The sequence below is a fragment of the Cyprinus carpio genome, chromosome B4 (genome assembly GCF_018340385.1).
Source record: "Cyprinus carpio isolate SPL01 chromosome B4, ASM1834038v1, whole genome shotgun sequence".
Lineage (NCBI taxonomy): Eukaryota > Metazoa > Chordata > Actinopteri > Cypriniformes > Cyprinidae > Cyprinus > Cyprinus carpio.
In genome coordinates, this window is record NC_056600.1 from 19,542,665 (window position 1) to 19,560,231 (window position 17,567).

Consider the following 17,567-nt stretch of genomic DNA (forward strand, 5'->3'; position numbering starts at 1 on the left):
GCTTAATCTCCCGTCAGAATGATTGTCTTAATGTTTTCAATGGTGTAATCATTTTTGCAAACATTTAAAGTTCCATTGGAGGGTTAATCTTTCAGTAGTACTCAACACTGATTACTGTCAGACTTTCAAAAATCTTTCTTTACTTGAATTAAGATTATAATCATTATTCAATTTCTAAAGCAACTGCCAAACCACAAAATCAGATTTACACCTCGATTTACTTTGGAGATCATTCTGAGGTTAAATACTGGTTTAAAATTATATGAAGAAACCATTTAATAGCTATGATACTGTTTTGAAACTCAAAATCGTTGCAATATCTATGGCAAGAAAAAAATTATATCTAATGATTCATTTGGAAAGAAAAAAACAGTTAACAAATCTTAAAAAAAATAAATGCAACATAACCATAAATAGGAAATAAATCATTTGGTCTATTCTTTGTCCCTATAAACTCCTGAAACACTGGTGTCCTCATATTTTAGAGAAGTCAATCCATATGTATGTGGATGAAAATATTCAGATAACCCCTTGTTTATTGTTAACATTTTCGTAAACTCTTATTTTACTTACACCATTGTTTTGTTACAGTTACTGGTATTTTGTAATTAACTTACTTAATATCCGTTACATGTAACTAGTTACTACTTCCAGCACTAAATGGGAAGTTATCCAATTTACACTTAATAATGAATAATGGTAGCCCATACTACATGATCAAGTATGGGAGAAGAAAACTGATATTTGGATTAATACTACCATCTGTCTCCCTTTGGCTCCTTCTCTGGCATCACGGTCATCAATCTTTAATCGCAGGTCGCCTGTGTTTGGGTCTCTATTGTCTTCAAAAGTCCAGTTCATCATCTTTGAGAAGTTGAAATTTAAACTCATCAATATTTCATAAGAATTTACTGTTAGTGAATAAGAACTGCACACCTTCAAGGGAGAGGAGGAAGATGACATCATGTCCCTTAATGAAGCTTCGACTCTTCAGACCGATTCTATGGCTGATTGTAATTTGCTGTACCATAACCCGGCCCCCGGTAGTATTTACTGCCATCTGTTCATTGACTAGACCTGCCTACTTTTCGTGGGTTGTCCCAGAAATACTTAACTGTACCCATGTCTGCACAAAGAGAGAAGATACTATTTATAAAACACATTTGTGAACTGTGCTGGTAAAATCAGACACAATGAGTAAGTCTTTAAATACTCAGAATTCGTGCTCTGCATTTAACCCATCCAAAGTGCACACACACCCGGAGCATTGGGCAGCCATTTATGCTGCGGTGCCCAGGGAGCAGTTGGCGGTTTGGTATTGCTCAAGGGCATCTCAGTCATGGTATTGCCAGCCTGAGACTCAACCCCACAACCTTAGGGTTAGGAGTCAAACTCTCTAACCACTAGCCCACGACTTTGATTAAATGAAAGTTAACACATAAATTACTCACCCTCAAGGCATCCTAGGTGTATATGAATTTCTTCTTTCAGATGAATCCAGTCCGTGAGTTATATTAAAATTGTCTTTGATTTTTAAAGCTGTTTAATGGCACTCAGCGGTGTTGCAGTGCATCAGCAAAAAGAAGTGAAATAAAAAGTGTCTCACATGGCTCCCAAGGGAGGGTGAACAAAGGCCTCCTGTGGCGAATTGATGCGTTTTTGTATTAATATCCATATTGGCCAAAATGTAATAATCACTTTAATGCTTATAGCTTGGCGCCAACAGTTGTACACGGAAGCAGTTCTGGGCGGATAATGTATAGTATTTTCATTGCACATGCACCGGTGAGTCTCGTGAAAACCAACGTTTGTTAACAGGAGCAAAGGAGGCAAAGTTTCCTTACTTTAGGCACAGGTAAAGCCAGTCTCCTCTTGGCATATATCGAAATCCTCCATCATTCTTCTTTACAAATCCTCATTTTGTACTTGTAATTAGTGACCATTGTTTTGTTTTGATCTCTCCGCTGCACTTCTGCGTTCGTCACTTCTGAGCAGCGCATGCGCGAAGCCGACCTCATACTGTACGCCATCCGCTGGGAGCTGCTTCCGTGTACAACAGTGAGCGCAAGCTAGATTAAATTGATTATTATGTTTTAAATATGCTTATTTTTCTTACAAAAATGCATTGATTTGCTACAGGAGGTTCACCCCCCAGAGCTGTGTGAGACACTTTTTATTAGGGATGGGCACTTTTTTATTTCACTTCTTTTGGACTGATGCACTGCCACTCCAGGCCATCCAAGTGCCATTAAAACAGCTTGAAAGGTCAAAGACAATTTTTAATATATCTCTGACTGGATTCGTCTGAATCCCTTTAATGGCTCATAAAAATGACTTAATGGCTCATAAAATGATATGAAAAATAATATATAACTTTGTGTCTTACAGTCAGTTGATGTCTCGTTTGGATCTGTATTGATCATAAAAATGTTTGTTCATGCGATTTTGGATGTCTGGATTCTGGTCCATCAGCTCCATTGATGCCTGACGCCATGGACATGGCCATTGAAGACTTGTTTGTCTTTGGGTCCAGAGGTCAAGTGGAAGTAGACTGCTGTTTTATTTTGGAATATTCTTCAAGCCATTAATGTACATAGCAAACCAATCTGAAATGAGTAACCATCTGGGGGATAGGAAGCGGGGGCTGTAGGTTTTGGAACCGGCAGGGGTTTTGATAGCGAGAAGCCTGGTAAAATCACGAATGTGCCAAGTGTATTGAGGACACTTGGTCTCTAAGAGGTTCATGTCATCCAGAGACAGACCACCCTTTGATGGTTTTCTTCCTTTAACTCCTTCAAACACCACTCTGAATTTATCAGAGACATTTAGCAAAACATGATATAGTTCCCAGGAGCCTTGAAGTCCACCTAGGTTGTGCAAGTATAAGTTACCCATAGGCTAAAATGATTTATCTATTGGTGTTTTAAAACATAAAGAATTATTACCTCTGATCTTCTGAATGAGTCTCAGGGCTCCTTTGGGGTTTTTAAACTGTGTATTCACGCACCCAGATGTTTAGCTGGTCATCAACGCCCCCGCTGGTTGTATTGATAGAAAACTGCAGGCACTGGGAGTATCTTTTTTTTGGGTGAAAGAGGCGACTTTCCAGGTAAGCCTTGTCACCCTGGGTTCCTGTGGCTGTGCTGAAATGCTGAAGAACCCAACCCCTGTGGAAGTATAAACTTTATTAGATAATAGACCATTAAGCCAGTCTTCTCACTTTCTTACCTTACAGTGGAGTTTAAAAATCATTTTGAATGTCATATTGCAATCCTTGACAAGAAATGTCTAGAGAAGGTCAAAGAATATTCGCTTATGGTAATTAGTAAAATGTTTTTTATCCATAAGACCAAAGTGCCACCATCATAAAAGAGGTATCAGTATAGGATTATGGACTATGAATTATTAAAACTTTTTACAAAGTGGTGATATTATAAAAAATAAACAAAATTAAACAAATAGTCTTTTTTTCCATGTGATTACCATCCCATTATTTAAGACAGTCTTCGGCCATAACTCGTATGATGTGATAAGACCTGAAATAATCATATAATAAATGTATGTGTTAAAAAAGTGACTGACATTTCTCTTTATAATTCTCTCTATATATTTTGATTACTCTTGTTAAGTCATGGAATTGGAATAGCAGATTTTTTTTTTTCTTTTACAGTTGGTGTAAACTTGCCAAAAATAATATTTACCATGTGGAAAAAGTTCAAATTTCCACACAACACTCCTGCTTGATGTGACTCACAGTGACAAGACTCTGGATTTTTGATGCATCACAACCAAAGATATTTGTTTATATGGAGTTTGGACAAATGAGCTTTTGCGGAGCTATTGAGCATGATGGTGCATAAATGGAAAAAAAAACATTTGCAAAATTCTCTTAACTCACTTGCATTAAGTTTTATTGCTAGTGATCCTGTGGCTCAAAAATGGCAATTTTCATTGTAAATGAATGCAAAACTCAGTTGGGTTGTGTTGGGTTGAAACCTGCTTTTGTGGTTAGGAGTGTTTATACAGTACCTTGACATCGACCCAGGTTGGTGTAGTCCGTCTGTGGACCGTCCTTTACTCTTTGTACATGAGCCCATTTGGCATTTCCACCATCACCCTGGATCATACCACAGATATTTGGCTCCTCAAACTGGCAAGAGTCCAGAAAAATTGAGGCTGTAGCTGGAAGAATTATAAAAAATGTTTATGACAAGATGAGTATGAGAAGCAAAGTATTAGTTGAGCAAGTAGTCTTTATCTTATCAGTCAAACTAATGTTAATATATCTATAAAAAACAATGGAGGATTATTCCACAGAAAGTGCTTAATCATAAACTTACTACAATTGTATAGCCGTTCAGCTTGAGCAGGTCACTGTCACTAAACTCCATGCGTTGACCAATCACATCCAAGAATTCTGGAATTTTAGTAACAATGGTTGGCTTACTGCCTTTGCTGAAGTCTTCCTTACTGTAGTGCATGACTGAACCATAATCATAAGGCACACCGAGAGAGCTTGATACCGTTTCATTATGTAAATTAAAGTTGTGCTTATGACCTAAGTAAGAAACAAACCACGAAGCAGTTAATGAACAAATTAGTTAGCATTTAATATTAGTATATTTATGGATTTTAGGAGTTTGGCAAGACATAATGATGTTATTATTGATGCATGTGTTTAAGAATTCAATAGTTACCCTCTTTAATCTGTTCCCACATGATGGTGACGTAGTCGTCTCTGTCAGATCTGGATTGCTCGTGCCAGAAACCCAGCGCATGCAGAAACTCATGCTCTACTATTCCTAAATGGTCACAGTTTGCACCAATTGACAAGTTTTGTTTCCCCCTCCGTCGATTCCCCACATTTGAGTAGCATCTGATTGAACATAAAAACATCACCTTTTCATCACCCTGAATTTCATTTTTTTGCAAATATACACACATTAGATACAGCCAGTGGAATAAAAGTCCCAATGTTTTCAAATGCCTGAAAAGGTCTAACATGCTTATTTGCGTGAAATATTATTTAATAAATTTAAAGATCCACTGAAGTGCCTTGAAGTAAGCAGTTGCATTTTTTCAAAGCTTGTCACAGTTGTTCCCAAAAGTTTGCTTATAGTGAGTAATTCCTACTGTTTTATATCAAGATGTCTTCATAAAAACTGATTAAACCTGCCAAACCAAAACTAGACCTGAAAGGCAAAGATAACTCGCCTAATGTTGAAAAAAAAGATGAAGTAAAAGTAATGTAGCACAATAAAAGCGAATGTGGAGATGGCTAATGAAACCATTTTGTAGGCAATATTAAATCTTTAAAGGAGGGTCTATGAGAAGCTGGTGGATTTAAGTGAAAAATCCAAACAAAGCAGTGCCATGATTGTAAACCTAATGAAGGCGATTCAGTTCAACATGGAAGAGGTGATGAGTGAAAAAAAAAAAAAAAGAGTTAAGGACTTGGAGATACAAAATTATCATCTTCACAAGAACCGTGATCTTAAGGAGAGGGTTAGAGAACAGGAACGAGGTGGTGTCTCCGTATCAAAGGAATAGAAGAGAAAAAAGATGAAAATATAAGATCACTTGTCAATCCATAACAATGATAGATCAGATTTACTCGATTGTGGTGAAGTGGATTCGTTTTTTGTTTTTTTTTTGAAGCATTTTGTTTTTAGAGTAAGATTTAAAAATTGCATCTAAATTTTATATAATGGTATCAATCAGCTCTATAGCTGTAGGTCATGGAACCTGAAAGATATTCCCCCAAAAAAAGGGGAATTCGTGAAGGTTGTGGTAGCTCTCCAAGACTGTTTATAATGGTTGCAGAGCTGTTATCCTATATTGATTAATAATAATGATGATATAGGAAAACAATAATCAAACCATAATATGGCATATTAGTTTGCTTAGATAAACGTAAAATCATATTAAATCAATGGCTGCAGAGGGATCTTACAATCTTGGAGAAATCTGAGGGTTGTCACTTGTCCCCCCTAAAAATAGGATTAAAAACCAGTTGGTGTATTGTAAATAACATTGTGTTATATTTTAAATAATTGTATAAGTACTAAAACAACACAACCAGGGCAAAAATGCATTTTAAGTATAGGAACATTCCGGTGAGAGAGAGCAAAGTCAATAGTTGTGGAACTCCAAGGACATCAAGGCTATTTTATTCACTTAAACATTGAAGTGATTATTTTCTCTTTAATACAGATGATGCCAATGTATTTTTCGATGAGTCACTATGTTAGCAATAATAACGTTACCTGCTTGACAGAAAGTGTTGCCAGTTTTTTTTTTTTTTTTTAACAACAAAACCCTCCCAATTGCTTCTCCAAAATAGCCGAAACTAACCGCATTTCGAGGGGGACCCCGGTAAAAATCACGTTCCGGGAGATAAAATACATGTTATTGGGGTCACTTCAACCCACGGACATGAAAAACAACCCACAACGGACACAAGCGCTGTCGCAGCGCGACATCAACAGCTTGATGTTGTCTCCCTGCTGCACTGATAATAGTAAGGCTTTCCTCTGTGTATACGTATTCTTACAAGTACAATTTTAGATGTATTATTTGTGTCCCCTTCAAAAATCATTTTTGAGAAATTTTGTTTATTGTCCACCCGCCAAGTGTTAGACCTGGGTGTCTTTTATGAAACAGCCCCTATAGCTGGGTCAAAATAACCCATCAAGTTGGATTGTTTTTAAACCAGCATTTTTTAAAGTGTAGTGTAGGGGGCAGGTATGGGATCAGAATCCCGCCAAATGTATTGCAGTCATGGATAAAAAAAAAAAAAATAACAAGCGTGAAACCAAAATTTAAAAACGCAAAAAAATATTTCTACTCCCTCACCCAGTTACACTAACACACACGCACACATACACACACACACAAATCGTACTGATATGTAATTTATGTTGGTCTCTGAATTTGTTTTTTGCATTTAATTTGTTTTTTGTAAATATTGTAATAGTCTGTTTGCATAATAAAAAAAATAAAAATAAAAAAAGATTTGAGATAAAAAAAAAAATATATATATATTCCACAAATTTTTAAAATGAAACAAAGTTTTTAGAATAGCAAACAATTGTTACGGATCAAAAAATAATAAGTGTAAATCAAAAATTTAATAACGCATTTAAAAAAATAAGCATGAATCAAAACTTTAAACATATTTAAAATCATATTGCACAAAACTGAAATGATATTGCAAAAATTATCCGACTTGCACACAAAATCATGTTTCCTTAGTTATATTTCTCTGTTGTGTTGAGTTTTTTTTTTTTTTTGGTTGTTTGTTTTTGTGCTCTCAGACATTTTCTGCTCATATTTTTATTTTTTCAACTGAATTGAATTGAATTGAATCATATTTTTATTTTTTTTGTATGCTTATGCTGTTTTTTACGGTGCCGTAAGGTGACAAGTTCGGTTCACTTAGTTTTGTCATGGCCACGACATAACTCATGGGAATGTGATAACATGTCGTGGCCACCAGATATTAATTTGAGGGAATGCCATATTAACTCGTGGGAATGTGATATCATGTCATGGCCACAAGATAATTTTGTCGAGGTAACAACATCCTTATGTCGTGGCCACGACTTCTTATGTTGAGGGAGCAACATATTTTGTCTCAGGGCCATGAGTTTAATACGTAAACAAACCTGCGTGACCATAGCAACCCGGAATCAGAGAACTCATGCCCATTCAAAGTGAGGGGGCACGTGCCCCCTCAGATTTTTGAGTCAAGTGGATTTTGAATGCAAAAAAGCAGATTATTAAATTCTATATTTAATAAAAGCACACTGGCATGATAAGAACGTTCAGCACGTCATATCATCAGCTACTAAAATTCTAATCTGCATTCACTGGCTGGCGCTGAGCCCGAGACAGGCGAGTTTTTACAGTTTAGCATTTTAGCATTAAATACAAGAATATGCGGTTGAGTTTATTTTTTTAGTGAAGTGTCAGATGTGTGGGTGTGAGTGATGGGTTATAGTTTTGGTGCTTTTATTCACTTGCTCACTGACTGAATAGCTTTCTGGCAAATTCTCTCATCAGAAACAACAAACTGCAAATGTGTGCACGAATCTGTATAATATTAATTTTATAGTGTAAACAGCTTCAGTGATTTTAATGGGCATTTTTGAGAGTGCTCAAACTAGAATGTCAGTAAAAATGTTCTGGATGATGTAAATTGTTATATAAAATTGTTAATACGATAGTGTTATGATAACCTAACTTACAATGTTTTTATTCACATTAACTTTCAATGTTAAATTTACATTAAATATAAACTTAGTCGTATTGACACCCATATCTGTTAATTAAGTAAACAGACAAGTTGTTTTATGCATAGTTAATAGATTACATTATTAGGTTACTTGACCATATAACGTTTTGTATAATTATACCATATATTTTGTAAATAAACGCCTGACAATTATGCAATAAAGTTTTGACTTTATGACTGTATTTATGCCCATGTGTGATGATAAATGAGTGTATTGTGGTTTCATTTACAAATGAAACTACGTGAATGATTAATTCCTCAACAAAACAGTATATTAGGTATTTATAATTATGGTCTATTAAGTAGCCAAAATAAAATGAAATATATGTTCAGTTTAAACTGCATTCCAGCAAATATCCCAGTCAGCAAAATTAACGTTTTATTGGCATTTCGACCATTTACAGTAGGTTATTATTTAAAAAATGATTCAGATATATAATATAAACGAATATAAAAATATAACCAATAATAATAGGCTACTAATAATATACAAATATTACGGTGGTAAAGAAAGTCAGTTAGTTGATTTATTTGTATGTATGTTGGATGGAGTTGTTTTCTTGTAGGCCTATTTTATATTATGCACATTATGTAACATTTATCTATGATAAACTTCAACTTTGAATGCTGACTATCGCACGTAATACAGCCCGGCAGCCAAGGCCTATGGTTAATATAATAATTTAATAATGTAATAATTTCTATAATAAATAATATAATAATTTCTTAATTCAAAATAAAATATTAATGAATCTATCTCTGTTAATTGCTCATCATCATCATTGCTCAATAATTTCTGGTTGCTATGGTCACGCAGGTTTGTTTACGAATTAAAGTTAATATGACGTTCCCTCAAATTAATATGTCGTGGCCACAATATATAATCACATTCCCACAAGTTATTATGTCGTTGCCACAACAAAACGAAGTGGACCAGACATGTCACCTGTGATGATGCCATCGCTATGGGAACACCTTTGGTGTGACGAATGTCTGAATCCTTATACCATCACGCCAATTATTGGCCAAATAGCGCTTAGCATTGCCCCAGATGCGCACTTAGGTGAGCTTTGTCAGCATACTGTGCACTATTTCATCAGATTTAATTTCCTTCAGAAAGCTAATCATCTGTTGCCCGTAGGAAAGCGTTTTTTTCATTGTGTTCTAAGCTATTTCCTTCAAAAGAGCAGTTTCCTCCTCTTCAGTGGACACAATAAGCTACAGGAGATGCATCGAGCCATGTGACAGGTTTATCGCAGGAGGAGACACTCATGACAGGTGCATGCTATGTTTGGGCCTACAACGCGCTCAAGCGACGCTTAGCAGCCTTTCTGATTGTCAACACTGTGATAGTCTGCGGCTAAAAGTATTGCGCTCGAGGCTCGTGGCCTTCTCTAAGAAAGTAGGCCCCACGTCTAAGCCCACTCTATCCCGTTTCTGTGGTTGCCAAAGCTTTGTTCTTCTTTGAAACACAATTGAAGATATTTTGGATGAGAAACAGGGAGGCTTGAGACTGTCCCATAGACTGCCAAGTAAGTAACACCGTCAAGGTCCAGGAAAGTATGACAAGCATCATCAGAATAGTCCATCTGCCATCAGTGATTCAACTGTAACGTTATGAAGTGACGAGAATACTTTTTGTACATAAAAAAAAACAAAAATAACAACTGATTTGTCTCTCCAAGATCAGCGTACACTGTAGCACCGTTTTGGCAAATCTGAGCAGTACGCAGGCGGTGTACGCTCTTCTGTGTCAGCCTGCGTACTGCTCAGATTTGTCAATATGGCGCTACGCTGATTTGGAGAGACACAGAAGAAGAGAGGAATTGTTGAATAAAGTCGTTATTTTTGTTTTCTTCATGTACAAAAAGTATTCTCGTTGCTTTATGACGTTACGGTTGAATCACTGATGGCAGATGGACTATTCTGACGATACTTTTCATACTTTCCTGGACCTTGACAGTGTTACTTAATTGGCAGTCTATGGGACACTCTCAAGCCTCCCGGTTTTCATCCAAAATATCTTAAATTGTGTTCCGAAGATGAACAAAGCTTTTATGGGTTTGGAACAACATGGGGGTACGTGATTAATGACAAAATTTTCATTTTGGGGTGGAGTAAACCTTTAATGGTCCCGCCGCATACTGCACCTCGGGCAGTTTAAGGGCAAGTCCTTATGATCAGCATACTGACTTCAGATACTCTGCGCGTTCCAGCCTTCAGTACTCAAGAGAAAGTCCAAGGGTCATGCGAGCATGGCCCGTTTATGACATCCTTCAAAGCCCCCACTCTTGGGGTGGTGGGCCGGCCCGACAGGACATTTGGACATCTTCCTGTTGTAGAATTTCCCGCCACTTAGGTGCTTCGGGACCCTATGCAGGAAAATCAGATGAATACTTCATCTGGCGGAGGCCTCGATTTTAAGTCAGGAGATCGTGTCACTCCTAGAGAAAGGGGCTATAGAGGAGATACCCCCAACTCAGATGGAGTCAGGCTTTTACAGCCGGTATTTTGTTGTGCCCTAAAAAGATGGTGGTTTACGTCCAATTTTGGACTTGCGTCGTCTAAATCTTGTGCTCAGAATAAGTAAGTTCAAGATGCTAACAGTAAGGTCTATTCTGTCTCAGATCCAATCCGAGGATTGGTTTGTAACCTTGATCTTAAGGATGCATACTTTCACATCCAGATCATCAAGAGATACAGGAAGTTCCTCAGGTTTGCTTTCAAGAGCAAGTCTTGCCAATTTTGTGTTCTCCCATTCGGACTAGCTTTGGCTCCTCGAACTTTTACAAAATCTATGGATGCAGCTCTGGCCCCATTGCGCTCCAAGGTGTCAGAATTTTGAACTACCTGGACAATTGGCTAATATTAGCTCAATCTCAGGATCAGGGACTGACACATCGAGATTTTGTACTCGATCATCTGAGAAGCCTAGGATTACAGCCGAATCTACAAAAGAGTGTCCTGCTGCTGTGACAGCAAAAAACCTTTTTGGGGGTGGACTTGGATTCTTGCATTATGCGGGCACATCTGTCTCCCACATATGTACAGTCAATACAGACCTGTCTAAGTCAGTTCAAGACAGGGCGCCTTGTACACGTAGGCTTGTGTCTCAGACTTTCGGGGTCCGATGGCAGCTGTGTAGTTCAGTTGGGCCTACTCCATATGCGACCATTCCAGTGGTGGACCAAGAGCAAAAAATTTCACTTCATTGTCATTCGCTTAGCAGATTTAAGGTGACACGCAAGTGCTCATGCTCTAAGCCTGTGGATGAGATCCCAGTTCCTTCAAGAAGGAGTCCAGCTGGGGAGGTTGTGTCATCGTAAGGCAATCACTACGGACACGTCCCTTACGGGCTGGGGGACGGTCCATCAAGGACATCCACTCTGTGGAGTCTGGACAGAGGTGCATCATGGCTGGCACATAAATCGTTTGGAGATGCTAGCAGTCTTCCTGGTTCTCGAACAGTTTTTACCTCAGTTGAGGGGTTGTCACGTGTTAGTCAGGATAGACAACAAGATGGTTGATTCGTACCTCAATCACCAAGGAGGATTACATTCCCACCCCCTGTGCAGGCTGGCGAGGGGTGTTCTTCTTTGGCCTCAGACAAAGCTTCCTGTTCGATCAGAGCAGTCCATGTCCCAGGTCGCCTGAAACTCTCAAAAGCGGACTTGCTCTCGAGACAGAGTCTGGAGGATGGAGAATGGAGATTGCACCCCCAGGTGGTGGATCTCATATGGCAGAGGTTCGGCCAAACGGAAGGGGACTTGTTTGCTTCGAGCATGACTATGCACTGCCCGCTCTGGTTTTCCCTGTCTCCCCCATCGCCTCTAGGTCTAGATGCTCTGGCCCATGAATGGACCAGAACCAATCTTTACGCTTTTCCCCCAATCTGGTTGCTCCCAGTAATTCTGTTTAGAGTATGATCAGAAAGAGTGGAGCACTTACTGCTGGTGGCCCCGTGGGGCCCATTCAGGTTGTGGTTCTCGGACCTGTTCAGTCTGCTGGCCGGCCCTCCATGGGAGGTTCCCTCGGCATGATCTGTTGACACAAAGTTCGGGGCATGATTGTTTGGCATCCTCAACTGGAATTATGGAGGGTAATGGTTATGGATGTGGCCCCTGAGCGGAATGTGCTAATGTGTTCAGGTCTCTCGCCAAGATCACAGACACTATTATAAATTCTAGGGCTACCTCCACAAGACGCTTATATGCTTTCAAGTGGAGACTTTTTGCCTCTTGGTGCAGACAACGCATTCTAGATCCAGTCCATTACCCCATCAGTTTAGTACTGGAATTTCTTCAAAGTCGTTTTTTCTGAGGGAGTTACCCCCGCCACTCTTAACATGTAAATGGCGGCCATATCTGCGAGGCATGCACTCGTGGGAGGTGTTTCAGTTGGTCGTCAAGTGTTCGAGATGGCTTAGGCCTTTCCGCACAGCACAAGTTCCTTCTTGGGACTTATCGATTGTTTTGGAAGTCCTGACCGGCCATCCTTTTGGGCCATTGGAGTCTGTGTCAGAGAAGTTGTTGACCCTCAAGATGGTTCTTTTGGTGGCTTCATCCTCCCTTAAGGGAGTAGGGGATCTGCAGGCTCTCTCCATCAGCCCTTCATGTATGGACATTGCCCCAGGGCTGGTTAAAGTCTTTTTGCGACCTAGGCCTGATTATGTTCCTAAGTTCGCTTCGACTCCATTTTGCTTTCAGCAAGTGGTCTTGGAGGCCTTCTCCTCTGCTTGGAGGACTTCTCCTCAGGCTATCTGGTCAAGTGCCCAGTGAGGGCACTTAGGATCTATGCCGAATGCACGGCTCAGTGGCGTGGATCTTACCAGTTGTTTGTGTTTTTGGTGGTAAGAGCAGAGGTTCTGCTGCCACCAAACAGCGAATGTCAGACTGGATAGTGGAGGCTATTTCTCTGGCTTATGAGGCATGTGGCTTGTCTTCCCATCTAGGGGTGTGTGATCATTCTACAAGAGCAGTGGCTGCTTCTTTTTAGGCTTTCTTCAAAGGGTCCTTGATTGAAGATATTTATGCTGTGGCAGGATGCTCCTCTCCTAGCACCTTTACCAAGTTCTACAGTCTGGACGTGAGGTTGGCTCCTGCCTCCCTGGTCTTATCCGTTTGAGCAGACACTTTCCTTGGTCTTCCAGCTATTTAAAGGTACATCAGACATTATGGTATAGCTTACCCATAGCAATGACGTCATCACATCATCGAAGTGAACCTATGAGAGGGAAGATCTTGGTTACATATGTAACCATGGTTCCCTGAATAGCGAACAAGATACTGCGATGCGGGCCGTTCCATACCTTTGATAGCGCTTCCTTCATTAACAAGTGGAAATCTGATGAAATAGTGCACAGCACGCTGATATAGCTCACCTACGTGTGCTTTGGGGGCAGTGCTAAGGGATATCTGGCCAATAAATTGGCGTGATGATATAAGGGCTTCACACATTCGTCACACCGAAGGTGTTCCCATAGTGATGATGTCATTGCAGCATCTCGTTCCCTTTTCAGGGAACCAAGGTAACATACGTAACTGAGATGTTTTTCCCTTCACTCTTGTTTTCACATTCTGTGCTGCTTCTTCCAAATGTTGCGGTTAGAGTTTTATGTAAATCAGGGTGGGCTTAAGTGTCATCATTGGTCCACTAGTTCTTGATTGACAGCTCCTCCTCTAGCCAATCAGTCGAAGAGGGGCGATTTATCACTCCAACGCGCCTCATTACTGCCGATGCTCAGCGTTCACTTGTACAGGTGAAAATGGATAACTGTCAGCTGGGGTAACATCTTTCCATACAGGACACCATTATATGTGTCTGTATGTTACTGATGTTCGCCTACCTGGTGATTCATTAACGTTAAATGAGCCATCCTAGTGAGTCACGGTCATGTTCATATTTATTCGCTTATGGTCACATCACGAAAGGGAGCACCCACTATATGCATTAGCCTCACGAAGTCACTGTTATATGTGGCTATCCCACCTATACCTAACTGATAATAAGTCTTGTTATGGTTATTACTGGGGTCCGTGACCCAAAGCTATGGGGTACGCAAAATAATTTGCTAATGTTATACCAAATTTTCCAGACTACAAGACACATTTTTTATCTTCTGAAATGTGCTATGATTTATATTTCAAAGTGAAGGCCTGCATTTAATGTCAAATAAGCTAAACGTAAACACTTAAAAGCAGACACTTCCACAATGTGGAAACAAGAGAGTGACGGGAAAAAAAAAAGAAAAAGAAAAAAAAACAGCATAAGCATACAAAAAATTAAAATATGAGCAGAAAATGTCTGAGAGCACAAATATAGCCAAGGGAAGACATGATTTTGTATGCAAGTCGGATAATTTTGCCATATTATTTCAGTTTTGTGCAATATTATTTTTAAATGTGTTTAAAGTTTTGATTCATGCTTATTAATTTTATAAATGCCTTATAAAACTTTTGATTTACACTTATTATTTTTTGATCCGTGACCATTATGTGCTATTCTGAAAAATTTGCTTTCATTTTAAAATTTTGTCCAATATATTTTATACTTACAAATAATAAGTGTAAATCAAATGTCGGGTCATCCAACCAGATGACCCGACAGTAGTTGCTCGCATTTCAGCCTGTCTGAGTGACATTTCTAGCTGGATGAATGACCATCACCTTCAGCTCAACTTACTAAAGACTGAACGCTGGTGGTTCCAGCTAACCCATCGTTTCATCACAACTTCTCTGTACAGCTGGGTTCGTCAACCATAACTCCTTCCAGGACAGCCAGAAACCTAGGAGTTGTGATTGATTCATCAGTTAAGCTTCACCGACCATATTGCTACAACGATCCGGTCCTGCAGATTTGCCTTATACAACATTAGGAAGATTAGACCCTTCCTGTCAGAGCAAGCCACCCAACTTCTTGTCCAAGCTCTTGTTCTCTCCAGACTGGACTATTGTAATGCTCTCCTGGTGGGCCCTTCCTGCATGTACATCTATCAAGCCTCTACAATGATCCAGAATGCAGCAGCGAGGGTTGTCTTCAATGAGACCAAAAACAGCTCATGTTACTCCTCTCCTCATCAGGTTACACTGGCTACCAGTAGCCGCTTGCATTAAATTCAAGGTACTGATGCTTGCTTACAAGACGACCACTGGCACGGCGCCAACATACCTAAGCTCATTAGTTCAATCTTATGCGCCCTCCAGAAGTTTGCGCTCTGCAAGTGAACGATGCCTTGTGGTGCCATCCCAAAGAGGTTCAAAATCCCTCTCACAGACTTTTTCCCGGACTGCGTCCAGCTGGTGGAATGACCTCCCGATCTCAATTCGAAGAGCTGAGTCTTTACTCATTTTCAAAAAACATCTAAAGACTCATCTTTTTTGCCTGCACTTAACCAACTAAACTAATACTAGTACTTACCTTTTCTTTTTCTTGTCTATCATATTCATTAAAAAAAAAAAAAAAATCCCTGGCTACGTGTTCTGTACTAGACCAACTGAGACTTGTCGTAGCACTTGTATACCGTTGTTGTTCTCTTGTTGATCTGATTGTTTCTACTGTTCTCATTTTTAAGTCGCTTTGGATAAAAGCGTCTGCTAAATGATTAAATGTAAATGTAATACTTGCATTTTTAAATTTGGTTTCACGCTTGTTATTTTTATTTTTATTTTATCTGTGACTACAATACATTTGGCGGGATTCTGATCCCATAGGCGGGGCGCTTCCAATTCTAGAGAGCATTTGATTGGACAGAAAGTTTGATGAGAAGCTGAAAAATTGTTGATCCATATTAAGGGAAGTTAGAGACTGAAAGTTTTGAATGATTAAATCTTCAAATTGTGAATTTTGTCATTGTTTTGGAGCACACCATAGCTTATAGATAACATAGTCATACTAAAAAAAAAAACAAGAAAAAAAAAACACTTCAATTTTGATTTCATAGGGACTTTAAAAGTAAGATTAACAAATTATTTGGTAGAATTTTGTTTGAAAAAAAAGTGACATACATTTACATAACATGTGAATAGAATTTTGTTTATTGAATAATGTGTGAAGATGAGTTTCAATGTGTGGTAGTGTTTTGAAGTTTTCTTACCCATCGCCTTTAAATATGAAAATGTAGTTTGGCTCTCTACTCCAGGGTTTAAAGTCAATACAGGTCTTGAGTCTGAATTGCTCAAATGCTTTTAGTATCACACCTTTAGCATTGATTTCTATATTAAAAAAAAAAAAACAAAAAAAAAAACAGTGAGAGTAATTTGGAGCAAATATTAAGTTAGAATTATAATATCAGATACAGGTCAAAGCATAAATTCAAGAGAATTGAATCAGTTATTATTATATATTCACAGACCAAGGCTGGTTGGCCAACGATACTTTTCACCAAGAATAGTGTTTCTGTCTTCTCCCTGTGAAATTTAACCAAACATGGACTTATTTTATTTAAATAAAAATGTATTATTTTGATGTTTTTTTAACATTTAGTTTATATTACTGTATTTACACATTAGTTTGACCTCCTGTGGTTAATGTTGACATTTTCTAAATGGTTAAGAATGTCCTCAAAAATGATTTTATTATTTTTCAGGCCCGGGGGAGGATTCAGGCCCTACTTTGTATCCTATTTGTGGAAAGTGACATGAGAATTTGCTCAAAGAAAACTGCTAGGTGCTGCCCCTTTAAGAACGTTGTCACAGTGGCTCATGTGATAGCTGACGGAAAGTGCACAGTGGAGAGAGGGCTGACAGAGAAAGCCATGTTGTTCTCATGTTCAAGCTTGCTGAACTTCTATAATAATTCCAGATTGAAACAATAATTTAAACTATATATTCCCAGCGTGGTGAGTAATGTTATCGTTGTTTAAGTAATCTGAGGTTTCTAAAGTTATCTCTATTTAGATCGCTATTTGCGATTAGCGCCTATCTCTAACATATTATACACTTATGTTTTGCTGTTTATGTAGACATATTTTGTTTATTATGTTATTTGTTGAAATATTCATGCAATATGTTGCATATAGTAAACAAAATTTAATGCAAGTCTGTGACACGAGAGACTGTTCTAGAAATACATATTGTATTACATGTGATAATGTTTAATGCAAATGTGAAATGTGAAACATTGCTAAATATTAATTGTGAACTGTTTTGTGTTTGACAGTTTGACCGCACATGTATGCACATATAAAAATGAAAGAATTCTAAACTACAAGTAAAACAACAACCAATCAACCAAAATGTGTACGGTGGGAGTTCTGCACTAGTGGAATAAAGAA

At 38.5% G+C, this 17,567-nt stretch overlaps 1 pseudogene; it reads right to left on the minus strand.

Annotated features, from left to right (window-relative positions):
- Positions 1-844: 844 nt before the first annotated feature.
- LOC109091953 lies at positions 845-16,831 on the minus strand (annotated as a pseudogene).
- Between the last annotated feature and the right edge of the window lie 736 nt (positions 16,832-17,567).